At 44.8% G+C, this 12863-nt stretch overlaps 1 protein-coding gene across 2 annotated transcripts in view; it reads left to right on the top strand.

Annotated features, from left to right (window-relative positions):
• Positions 1-12863, top strand: part of ASIC2 (acid sensing ion channel subunit 2) — a 461929-nt gene that overhangs the window by 399416 nt on the left and 49650 nt on the right. The window lies entirely within an intron of this gene.

Consider the following 12863-nt stretch of genomic DNA (forward strand, 5'->3'; position numbering starts at 1 on the left):
GCGTCCATTACTAAGGCGTGGCTTAGTGTTAGGCGGTGCAGAGGCTAGCACTAATCCCCGTTATTACCCCGGTACCCACCGCCACCAGGGATATTGGTAAGAGCCAAATACGATCCAGTACCCGACCATCTGTAGTGAGGGAGGGGCACTGGCCCAGCCGCAGGCTGTTGTTATCAGGCTGGAAAGCCCAAAAACTGACCTTTCCCATCCTGGTAAGGCTAGCCTGCTGCTGTGTTGTATCTGGCTGGCTATAAAAATGGGGGAACCCCACATCGTGCTTTCCAATTATTTATTTATGTTTTTGAAAAAAATGACGTGGGGTTCCCCCCATTGTTCATAACCAGCCACAACACAGCAGCAGGCTAGCATTACCAGGGTGGGAAGGGCCACTGTTTTTGGCCTTTCCCAGCCTGCGGCCGCCCCAGTGCCCATCCATCACTACAGATGGTCGGTACTGGCTCTTCCTGGCACCCCTGGTGGCGGTCGGTACCAGGGTAATAATGGGGGTTAGTGGTAGCCTTTTCACTGGCTAACACTAAGCATCGTCTTAGTAATGGATGCTGTCAATTAGTCAGCCAGCGGCCATTACTAAGGCGGTAGTAATAAAGTTTAAAAAAAAATACAAAGACCTAGAAAAAATAGGTTTATTGAAATAAAAAAAATCACACAACCCTTGTTAACCATTTTATTGAGAATAAAAAAAGGTGTCACTATTTGTGGGGACACATTTTCCCTACTTGTGTTTGTACCTGTGTATTAAAACCAATAAAAAAAAACTTTGAATTTGAAAAAAAAAAGCGGTCACCGAACCTTTAAAAAAACACAAAAACCCCCAAAAAAACATTAGTAAGGGCCTGTTCACATCACCGCAGACCTTTCGTTGAGGGGTTCCGTCGGGTAACCCCTCAACAAAAAGGCAAACTGAATCCTCAGCTTCCATTTCCCTCACTATTGATCTCAATGGTGACGGAACCGTTGCTAAAGGTTTCCATTTGTCACCGTTGTGGCAGGATTCCGTTGTTTTGCATTGTCGACTGCGCTATTGATTCCGCCAAAACAACGGAACCCGTTCACAACTGTGACAAACAGAAACCATTAGCATAGTTTCCATCACCATTGAGATCAATGGTGATGCAAACGGAAGCTAAGGTTTCCGTTTCCCTTTCCGTTGATGGGTTAACCTGACGGAAACCTCAGACGAAACCCCTCAACGGAAGGGCAACGCTGATGTGAACAGGGCCTTAGATACAGGGCCCATGTGCATGTGTGATACTGTTTGTTAGACCCTGTATCTAAGCCTAAGGTAGGCTTAGATACAGGGTCCAGCAGACAGTAATCTTATACGGTATTAGATTACGGGCTGCTGGGGCCCTGTATCTATGCCTAACGCATGGTAGGCTCAAAAGGGGTTGTCCAGTCCCTAAATATTGATGGCCTATCCTCAAGATAGGCCATCAATAGCTGATGGGTCGGGGTCCGACTCCCGGGACCCCCGCCAATCAGCTGTTTTGAAAAGGGTGCAGCGCTGGTACGAACGCTACTTCCCCTTCATTTCCCTTACTTGCTCACACTGTGAATCCTTGACACGTCCGTGTCGGTGATTCAGTGTGAGAAAGTGACTGGAATGAAGGGGAAGTAGCGCTCGTATGAGGGGGTCCCAGGAGTCAGACCCCGACCCATCAGCTTCAGCAGACCGTAATATTAAACTTACCCTACTCTTTGGCCGCACCAGAGCTCCTCACTCCATCCAGGGTCGGGATGTTGTGCGCAGTGCATAGCGTCGTGACATCACTCACTGCGCACAGCGCTGTGACGTCTGCACCTCCGCTGCGGTCCGTAAAGAGGTGGGTAACTACTGTCAGTTGCTATAGTAACAGGGGCCCGTGTAGCTGATTACATAGGCCCCAGTTACTATAGTAACTTTTTATTGATGTGGTGTGGGGGGTCTTCGGGGACCGGTCGCAATTGCGACCCCTATAGTTATGCCACTGGATATATCTATGTCTATCAATAGTATAAAACACTTCCCTTTACAGTGGCTGCATAGGGTGTAATATACTTATCCCTGCGTCTTTATATGACTTATGTATTTTCTTTGTTTTCCTGCAATTTACATATTTTTGTATTGGAATTCACAATCTTACCCTTTCACGCTTCATCAGTATTACAGATCACACTGCAGAACAGCAAATATTTCATATTTGTGACTAGAACAGTTTTTACTTATTTTTGCAATGAAAGCAGCGTTACCCCTTTACTGTTTGCCAGGCACTGAGTGCTGGTAGATGAGCGTTTCTGATAAAAATGCATTCATCCAAACAATGTATTATTGTGCGCTAATGACAGGCTACAGTATTATGCAGTAGAGGCACCCACATGCAGGATCTAGCTATCTAACCTAGTTCTACGGTAGCTGCTTGTTATTTTGCGGTCCAAGAGCGAGGGTCAGTTGAATTGATCACATAAAAAGCTACTTTGACATCTGGTTCATAAACCTGCATAAGGCTTCGTTCACATCTGCGGTAGGGCTCCGTTTCCGTTTGCGTCTGTCAGGGCTCCGTTCTGACGGAATGTCGGAACTGAGCCCTAGCGCAGATGTGAACGAAGCCTTACTGGCACTTGGCACTATGATTAACAGTCAGCTACTATTAACCAAAGAATCAAACACTGAATAGAATCACTGATACCAAGATCAGTAACTTAAAGTTTATATGTTCACCTTTAGGCTGGGTTCACACATGGTGATAAAGATGCATTTTTGTTGTTTTTTTTTTTTGCTGCAAATTGCGGCATAAACTCCATAACGTCACAATTTTCACAAAAAAGCAGGCACAGGTTGCGGCAAAAAACTAATTTTGACCGTGACATGTAAACCCAGCCTTACACACCCCTGTAGGCTTGACATATAATCTATATAAAAAAGACAGCTGCATTAACAATTCTGACAGATGCTGAACTGAAATCTCAGGTACAGAGCTTTTTCCATAATGCAATGTAGGAAAAGCTAACTTTAATAAAGGGGCTGTCTGGTGAGATAACATTTTAAGTGAATTGCAGAAGGCTGCAAGAGTATGACGGCGTTTGACAGTATGGAGCAGTGTTAGCGATGAAGAAAAAGCACAGCTCACCGGAGTGCCGTGGACCTTTAAACAGCTGATTGGCGGGGGTGCTGTGAGTTGGACCCCCACCAATTAGATATTGATGACTAATCCTGAGGATAGGCCATCAATTTGATCTCACAAGACAACCCATTTAAAGCGGAGTTCCATGTCAAAGATTGGAAAACCCCTTCCACATACATTGTACTGTAAGTAACGCAGATTTTCAGTGCTGAATTTGCATAGAAAATTCCCAGCATGTGAACTAAAAGAATGCAGTGCAACAGAGAGCATTTCATTCTAGGCTAAGCTAAGGGGGTGTGTCTGTCAACAAGATTGTCAGCTGGTACCAGCAGAATTGTGAATTCTGCTATGAAATCAAATACCTGCTGTAATTCAGGATCAGCAGAAGATAAGTCAAAAAAATATACTTTAACAGTTTTATATAGACTTTATTAATCAACTTCAAGAGATGTTTAATAGTCTTAATAAGGGAGAATCATTGAGTTCCTTGGTCAACACAACCATAAGAATCAAGTTCAGCAAATGAGGAAATGTGAATTGTAAATATAAAATCCTTGTAACAGATGATGAATATTTACATCTTGTAGAAACACACTACACTCCAGATTTAAAAGTGCTGATAGAGAACATGCTGCATATGTATCACACTAAAATGAATTGGCTGAGAAATGTTTTTATTACTCTGTTGTAATATTCTTTAAAATGTACATTATTTATTGGATTCATACATTTTTCTGAAGCGCTCAACAAGGTTTTGACAAATATTTATCCAACATTAATTAGTATATTTCCTATTGGATGTACCTTAACTCCTTCCTGACCACCCACCGTCTTTTGACGTCAGGCGGTGCAGGTTCCCAGTCTACGACGTCTTTAGGCGTCGCTGTAGATGAGGCTGATGAGCGCTCCTGTGAGCGCTCATCCTTTAAGCAGGAGATGTAACGAACAGCTCCTGATCTCAGAGCAGCCTCCTAAATACAGCTGGACTCGGAAAACATTTGGGCTCCAGCTGTTTAACCCTTTGATCGCCGCGGTCCGTGACTGCGGCATGATCAAAGGGAATTCCCCTCTTTGATCGCATCACCGGGGATTCCGGTGATGCGATCAAACACCGGGGAATCCCTCTGCAGTCAGCCCTGGGGAAATACAAAGGACCCCAGGGCTGTCTGTTCCCACACTATGTGCTGCCCTAACAGCAGCCTGTGTCATAATGACACAGTGTAATGTATTAGCATACAGGAGTATGCCAATACATTATAAGTCAAAAATAAAGTTATCCCTTAATGGGATAAAAAAAAAAAAAAAGTAACTAAATAAATAAATAAAAAAAGTCCCAAAAAAAGTCATTATTTTGCATAAAATATATTTTATTGCCCCCACATTACATAAAAACAAAAAACTTACACATATTCGGTATCTACACGACCGTAATAACCTGTAAAATTTGCATGAAACGTGAACGGGATAAAAAATAAAAAATTCACACCATAAAAAAAAAATTTTTTTTACCCCCAAACTGCATGGAAAAAAAAATACTATTTCTCGCGCATAAAACAAGGCCTCATACAGCCACGTCAATGAAAAAAATTTAAAAGAAAATAAGGAAATGTACAGTATAAACCTATAAATTACTATTGACAGAACCGCTCCTATCAGCAGCAGGAGGGAACAAAAACTAAAGTAGTCAAAGGATTTCTAATGCTCTGTAGTTGTCCTGAGTTTTCGTCCCTTGCAGATGCGTTACTAAAAGGAAGCCACAAAGAGTTTAACATTTCCCCAGCTCCCTGCCTTATTGTTTTCACTATTAACTGGGAAGATTGCATTTATAACATATGACTTCTAGTTTAGAAAGTCTTCCATAAATAGTAAATCTTAATGTAACGTCCGTGGTCGCTGACCACGAAATCCTTTGATCCAGTCAACGCCCTTCTCTCCAGAGAGTTCTGCACATATGGCCGTCCTGTTCCACAGTGACCACTAGGGTGCGCTCATGCGTTCAGTCCAGACTTAAGGAGCCATAGCACACACAGGTGGGAAATTTAGCTGATTGCTCCCAGAGCATCCTGGGCTATAAGAATGGGTGTGCCCCTCCCAGCACCGCCTAAGCCTTTTTGTCTACCCTAGCCTGTCTAAGGAAATGGTCTCCCAGTGGTTCCTGGTCCTACCACCTGGTCAAGTACCGTGTTGAGCTGAAGTCATGCTGTGTACCATGCCTGTCCTGCTACACCACGCCTGGAGCCTGCCTGATGCCTAGTCCTAGCCGAGCCTGTCTTGCTACTGTTTGAGCTACCACAGGTACACTATACGAACTATAGACTGTGACCCGTGTCCTGTTGGCCGGCTGCCATACTGTCAAGGCGTTACAGCCCAGTGGGTCTACGTACCCAACGTGACACTTAACCTGTCACCATTCTTTTTAGAACTAAATGTGACATTAATAAAGTGCACATGATACTGGAGAATCTCCTGGCTGTTAAGATTATTGAATATGTGCAGGACAAGAGTTTGTCTCCTAAAGATAAAATAGAAGCTAACCCAGCGATTATCTGATTGCTACAGCCCAACTTCAGAAACCCCCGGAGATCAGCTGTCATTGCAAAGGGGTATGCTATTTCTGACCATACATTTCCACTGCAGCCCAAAAGATTACCTTGTAGTATAGTGCAGCAGTCCCCAAACGTTTTTGCACCGGTTTCATGCAAGAACATTTTTCCAGGGGGAAAGGGGGGGGTTTTGTTGGGGGGATTAGGGTCAGTTCACACGTTGCGTAAATACCGCAGATTTTCCACCACGGTCTTCATTGTGGAAAATCCGCAGCATAAGGCCTCATGCCCACTTCAGTCTTTTTCTTCAGGGTGCTAGCCGTTTTTCTGACGGCTAGCACCCTGACCCATTCATTTCAATGGGGCCATGCACACTTCAGTTTTTTTGGACTGTCCCATTGCTCCGTTCCGATCAAAAGTAGAGCATGTCCTAGAGAATGCCTTCAGTTTGATGGCCCCATTGACTTGCATGGGCCTCATGGTCACGGAATCTCGGACCAAAGTAGGACATGCTCTAGAAGGAGAAAGGAATGGATCCAGCGCTGAGACCAGGTGGGCTGGTTTAAAATCGGAAACTTCTTCCAAAATGTATTAGATAAAAAACAAAGAGGGTGAGTTAAAAAATAGACAAACGGTGTTCCTTCAGGATACGGTGGCTAGTTGAAGGGAATAGGCGGGTGCCTACGCGTTTCAGACGCGATCTGCGTCCTTAGTCATGACTAGGAAGCCATGACTAAGGACGCAGATCGCGTCTGAAACACGTAGGCACCCGCCTATTCCCTTCAACTAGCCACCGTATCCTGAAGGAACACAGTTTGTCTATTTTTTAACTCACCCTCTTTGTTTTTTGTATAATAAATCTTGGAAGAAGTTTCCGATTTTAAACCAACCCACCTGGTCTCAGCGCTGGATCCATTCCTTTCTCCTTCTAGAGCATGTCCTACTTTGGTCCGAGATTCCGTGACCATGAGGCCCATGCAAGTCAATGGGGCCGTCAAACTGAAGGCACACGGAAGGCATCCGTGTGTGACTGAGCCGTTGCCTAGCAACAGCCGGGGGCGGGCAGAAGTACATTACAGATATATTACACTAATCGGCAGCCACTTGTCTCTATCAATCACTGATAGAGAGAAGAGGCTGCTGATTAAAAATAAAATATAAAGCAGTTCATACGTACCCCGGTCGTTGACTTGGTGACGAGTCCCTATCTTCCTCCAGTCCAACCTTCCTGTAAGACGCGGAAGCCTGTGATTGGCTGCAGAGGCCGCTGCAGCCTGTGATTGGCTGCAGAGGCGGTCACGTGGCATGAGGCGTCATCCCTGGTGGCCGGCCTTCTGACCTCATCCAGACTTGCGTGACCGCCACTACAGCCTGTGATTGGCTGCAGCAGTGACATGGGATGAAACGTCATCCCAGGAGGCCGGACAGGAGGAAAGTAAGTATGAACTGGTTATTTTTTTTTTTATTTCATTAAAATTTATATTTTACGAGCGCCGAGAATGGTCATTCTTCAGCGCTAGTCACTGTCCAGGGTGCTGAAAAAGTTACCGCCGATCAGTGCAGCCCATTAACTCTTTCAGCACCCTGTACAGTGACTAGCGCTGTACAACCACGCTCTTTCAGCAACCTGGACAGTACCATGCATGGAAACGGAGTGCACACGGAAATCACACGGTCGCTAAAACGGGCACACGGATCCTTCAAAAACGGCCGTGAAAGCGGTGATGGAAGTGTGCACAAGGCCTAATACAGTAGCAGCAAAGTGGATGAGATCAATACAAATCTCATCCACACGCTGCGTAGATAGTGGAAAAACCGCTCAATTAACATGCGGTGCAGAATTTTATTCTGCAGCATGTCAATTGTATTTGCGTAAACGCTGCTTATTTGTTGCAGGTTTTCCCCATTGAATTCAATGAAGAGGTAAAACCCACAACAAATAGCAGTTGTTGCATTATTCTGCCGCAAAAACACAACTCAGAAAATTAGAGTTCTGGGTAAGTATATATGTGTTCTTCGTCCAGGCTGGCCTTCCTGGATGACTTTTCATCCCATGTGTCCACTGCAGCTGCGGTCACCTTACCGCCCAACTTTCAAGTATCACAAGGAGGGACAACCGATGCGGTGCGCGTTGCAGCAATTTTTTTTTTTTCTTTTAATCTACACCTCTAATCCTACCCAATCCCCGCCCATACACACCTGGCTCAGCCCACAATATAATTCCAAATAGCTGCCACCATACATTATAAAGCCAACACAGATGCCCATACAGTATAATGGCCAAACAAATTCCCCCATGCAGCATAATGCCCCCAGATACAGTATAATGCCCACACATATGTCCCCATACAGTATGATGTACCCCATAGCTGCCCCATACAGTATAATGCCCCCATAGCTGCCTCTAGTGTCAGTGTCCTTGTAGATAGTGCCACAGTGCCCATGTAGATAGTACCCATATATAGTGCCACAGTTTCCATGTTGATAGTGCCACACCCCCTTGAAGATAGCGCCACCGCCCCTGTAGAGACTCCCACTAGGAGCAGAATCCCCAGCCAGAACATAGGCCAGGGATTCTGCTCATAGAGGGAAGCCCTTATGTCACTCTCCACATATGGACAGTGACGTCAGTGGCTACTCCTTGAGCGGAATCCCCGTTGCTGACTCTGGAAGGGGATTCTGCTCCAGGAGGAGCCCCTGATATGGATAGTGACCTCAGGGGTTTCCTCTAGGAACGGAATCCCGCCAGATCATCAGCAACTGGGATTCCGTTTAAGGAGTAGCCACTGACGTCACTGTCCATATATGGACTGACGTCAAGGGCTTCCCCGAGCACAGCGCTTAAAGTAGCGCTGTGCCCGGGGACTCCTCAGTGAGCAGAGGAGCTCCCTCTGATCCTCTGCTCTGAACTAATTCTCAAGCAGGGAGCTGATGGTTCCCTGCTTTAGAATTGTGTTCAACTGTATCTGTGTCCTGAGGACGCAGATACAGTTGACAGTGTAACATACCCCCGGCCGCCCGGAATGCGGGACTGTCCCGCTGAATCTGGGACGGTTGGGAGGTATGGCAGTCAGATGGGATGACACATCATCTCAGGAGGCTGGCCTGACGTCAGGCCAGCTTCCTGGGATGAAGTTTCATTCCATGTGACCGCCATTGCAGCCAATCGCAATCTCCTGGGATGAAACGGCTAGCAGGCCGGCTAAATGCTCAACAGTTTTCCGCAGTGGACATCCCGGCGAAAAACTGCACCACGGTTTGGTGCAGTTTTTGCCTGGAATTCCCTGCAGCCACAAGGGCAGATACCAGATACCGCGACCCGGTACCAAATGATCGGCGGTCCAGTATTGGTTTGCGGGAGTCCCGGTGGTTGGGAAACACTGGTATAGAGGTCTCTATCATTTGTAGGTTGTGAGTCACGTTCAAATATGTTGTATTGAGCTGAACTGAATATTAATAGGGAAAATTATTATGACTTAGGCTACATTCAGACGAGCGTGTCCGATTTGCACACGTAAAAAATGCAACATTTTTCCTACATTTCATGTCGGTGTGCGTTGCTTATGACGTCACTGTGCTTTGCGCGTGACATGCGTTTTTCACGTCCGTGCAAGCACTTTTTATTTTTTATTTCTCAATTTCTTTGTAACTGATGTGTGAAACAGACAGCACATGGATGTCGTCGATGTGCTGTCTGTGGTTTTCACGTACGCATAGACTTCAATGGGCAACTAGGTGCGCAAAAACGCACCAATATAGGACATTCAGTGAGTTTCACGCACGCGTGTCTGAATAGCCCCATTGAAATGAATGGGTTTCTGTGGTCCGTTATTTCAATGCACATCACACTGACAAGAATCATGCTCGTCTGAATGAGCCCTTATTGATATGACTCTTACCCTAGAGTAAGGTGCGATTTTTACCCTGTAACCAAGTCTAGTAAAGTTATGACCTTTATATCTCCATTGGTACACAATACGCCAGCTATTTTGTATGGAGAGGATTTTCACACTTTAGCAGTGGGATAATATAATCTGTTACATCGGTAGGCATTCTGAAAACTCAATTATAATATTTCTATATATTCATGTCGCTGCTTGCAAGAGACAAATATAAATGTGATCGACTTCACAAATATATGGGACTGCAGCATCTTTTAAGGGATGGAGAATGACTGTACCTCCGCTCACTGTAAATAGCCGGTCATTCATGCTGCAGCATCTGTTCTATTGCTCACCAGGCGGGTGTTACTGGACAGTAAACCCCTCCACACAGTTAATCACAGGTTGGACTCCCTCATTTTAATTTTTTCTTGGTGAAAACTCTCTCTCCTGATGATTTATGCAACAAATGCTTCTATTATAAAGAAATCAATTGCAACGCTGTAACAGGTACAGACAAGACCAACAATCCATCAGATTCACCAGTTTAACATACGTACTGTGAAGAGATTCCCCATAACAAAGCCAAATTGTTCTCTGCATTAAGGACAGGGCCTAGGATCGATTTTATTAGTGACAAATTATCATTCTACAATGCAAAAGACACATTTTCAGAGAGACTGGTTCAGGTCTTCTGTTTGCCTTCCATTACATACTATGGAGTATCACAATCACTGATAATGTAGTAATACAATTATAGATTTTAAGAAATACAGCCATCCCTTAGGCTGCCCTGTTCTCCTATACACCCCACAACCCCCAAATTTCATCAGCTGTATTATGACCCAATAAGAGCTACATTTCTACTCCCTAAGCCCTACAAGAAAATGAGCCAGGCAGTTCCTAGAACAAGGCTGCTGCTCACTACACTGTTCTCCTGACCTTACACCTCCTGTTCCCTGAGGAAAGTTTCATTTTTCCATAAGAACACATGTACAGGCTCTCGCTCCGTCTCGTGAGCTCTACAACCTTTGTCACTGCATTCTGTGAGAACTGGCTGATCCAAAACAATGGAAGCCATGGTATTCATACAGTTATATATAAGTATAATACTCTAATAGACGAACAATACAAGCAATGTTGCTGCAGGCGGGTGCAGTGGCAGCCGAAACTATGCCCACACGCGGTGGAGAATGGCCATTTTGCCGGGTATCACCTGGTCGGTACAGTATGGGATCCTACCCTTAGAACATTTATTAGGGGATACCAACTATGTAATACCTGCTGTGTTCTGTTAGGGCTCAGGAACATTAAAGGGGTTGTCTGGTGAAATAAAATGGACGTCCTATTCTCAGGATAGGCCATCCATATCTGATTGGTAAGGGTCCAACTTACTGGCAATCAGCTGTTTGAAGGGGCCGCTGCACTCCGGCGAGTGCCAATTCTCTATTTCCTACACAGCTCCATACAACACAACGCCGTCACATTTGTTGCAGGGCATCCTTAGCACAATGTTAGTGGTGGTCGCATTGTCCGTGGCACTAGGGAGTCTGAGGGAGAGGAAGATGAACTTTTGTTAACCTGGGACACGTGAAGGCTACATTCACACGAGCATGACAGATTAACACACGTAAAAAATGCCTGTAAATCTGTGCGTTGCGTTTTGCATTAGTGTGCTTTGCGAGTGGCTTGTTTTTCACGCACTCGTAAGCGCTTTTTTTTCTTCAATGTAATTGATGCGAGAAATACGGATAGCACTCATATGTGCATCTGTGTGCTGTCCGTGGTTTTCACGCACCCATTGACTTCAATAAGCGACTAGGTACGTGAAAACGCACCAATATAGGACTTGCAGTAAGTTTCACGCTGCGTGAAAACTCACGTGTGAATAGCCCTATTGAAACCAATGGGGCTGTGTACTGTGCGTTGTTTCAACGCACAGCACAAGAATGAGATTCCCGCTCGTGTGAATGAGCCCTAAGGCCTTAAGACAAACGTTGTATACGCCTGTGTGCTGTCCATTAAAACAGACCGCACACGGACCTATGCAATTCGATGATGGGATTATTCAGACACAATTGATTTTTCACGCAGCGTGTTCCTGCGGAGTGAAACTCACTGCATGTCCTATTCTCTGTTTTTGCGGATCACGCACCCATTGAAGTCAATGAGTGCGTGAAAATCATGGACAGCACATGGACGTCTTCCATGATTCACTCACCAGTTGCTAAAGAAATGCAGAGAAAAGAACAAAAAAAAAAATGTGCACCGACATTAAAAACTGAGGCCACACGGAACTGCAACGCAGGAAAAACGCTGGTTTTCTTGCGGACACAACTGACACGTTCATCTGAATAAGGCCTTAGGAGCAGGAGGTGTTGTGGATCTAAGAATAGACAGAGGGGAGGGCAGGGAGGTATAGGGCATTCCTTCATTTTCTAACCTAATCTTCCTCCTATTTACTTGAATGGAATCAATACTGTGCAATGTCGCTATGAATGTGATGGTGTTGTGCTGAGCTGTTAACACATTGAAGGGGAGACGGCACTTTCCAGAGCATGGCTATCAATTATTTATTTTCACCGGCAACTCCTTTAATGTATACAGGCTTGTGATTTATGAGATCTATTTCTATGACTAAATAAAACAACATGGTTCTACAGTTCAAAGTTTATCTCGCAGAAAGGCAGCACAGGAACGGGATAGAACGGACTTTCTACAATGTTATGTTCTGCGCACACTTGTGTAGGGTCCATTTTGTCAGGTTTCAGTTGCTCTCTGATGAACAGAATACCGCAGTCTACTGCACTATTCTTTCTCCAAAAAAAACCAAAACATAACCACCCATTATAAGTCAGTAATATCGGTCATGGCTCCTGTAATAATGTAAGCTATAATACCAGTGTGAACAGAGCCTTCTTTGGTAACACTTGCGTTCATTCTCTTATGTTGGATTTACATTTTCTGACGGTCAGAATAGAGTAAGTCTGACAAATGTGACAAACCCATTATAAGTCAATGAAGGAGAAAAACCGATTGAATAAAATCCATCAATAGGAACATCAGCGATCATAATGGATCCTGTAAAATAGGAAGCTACAAAGCCTAAATCAGACTCCAATGTTAACGGCGATAAATATAATGTCATGGACATTTGTATTGTAACAGTGAAGTGTTAAGCAGTGGCGACATAGTGTACAGGCTGTAGCAAACCGTTATGGGTACCAATTATGTGGCCAACCTACCATCTGCACACAGACGTCAGAGGCAATCTACCACTATACTTTACCCATTCCTGTGCGGTAATTCCTGCTCTG

The sequence above is a fragment of the Rhinoderma darwinii genome, chromosome 13, assembly GCF_050947455.1.
Source record: "Rhinoderma darwinii isolate aRhiDar2 chromosome 13, aRhiDar2.hap1, whole genome shotgun sequence".
NCBI classification, from domain to species: Eukaryota; Metazoa; Chordata; class Amphibia; order Anura; family Rhinodermatidae; genus Rhinoderma; species Rhinoderma darwinii.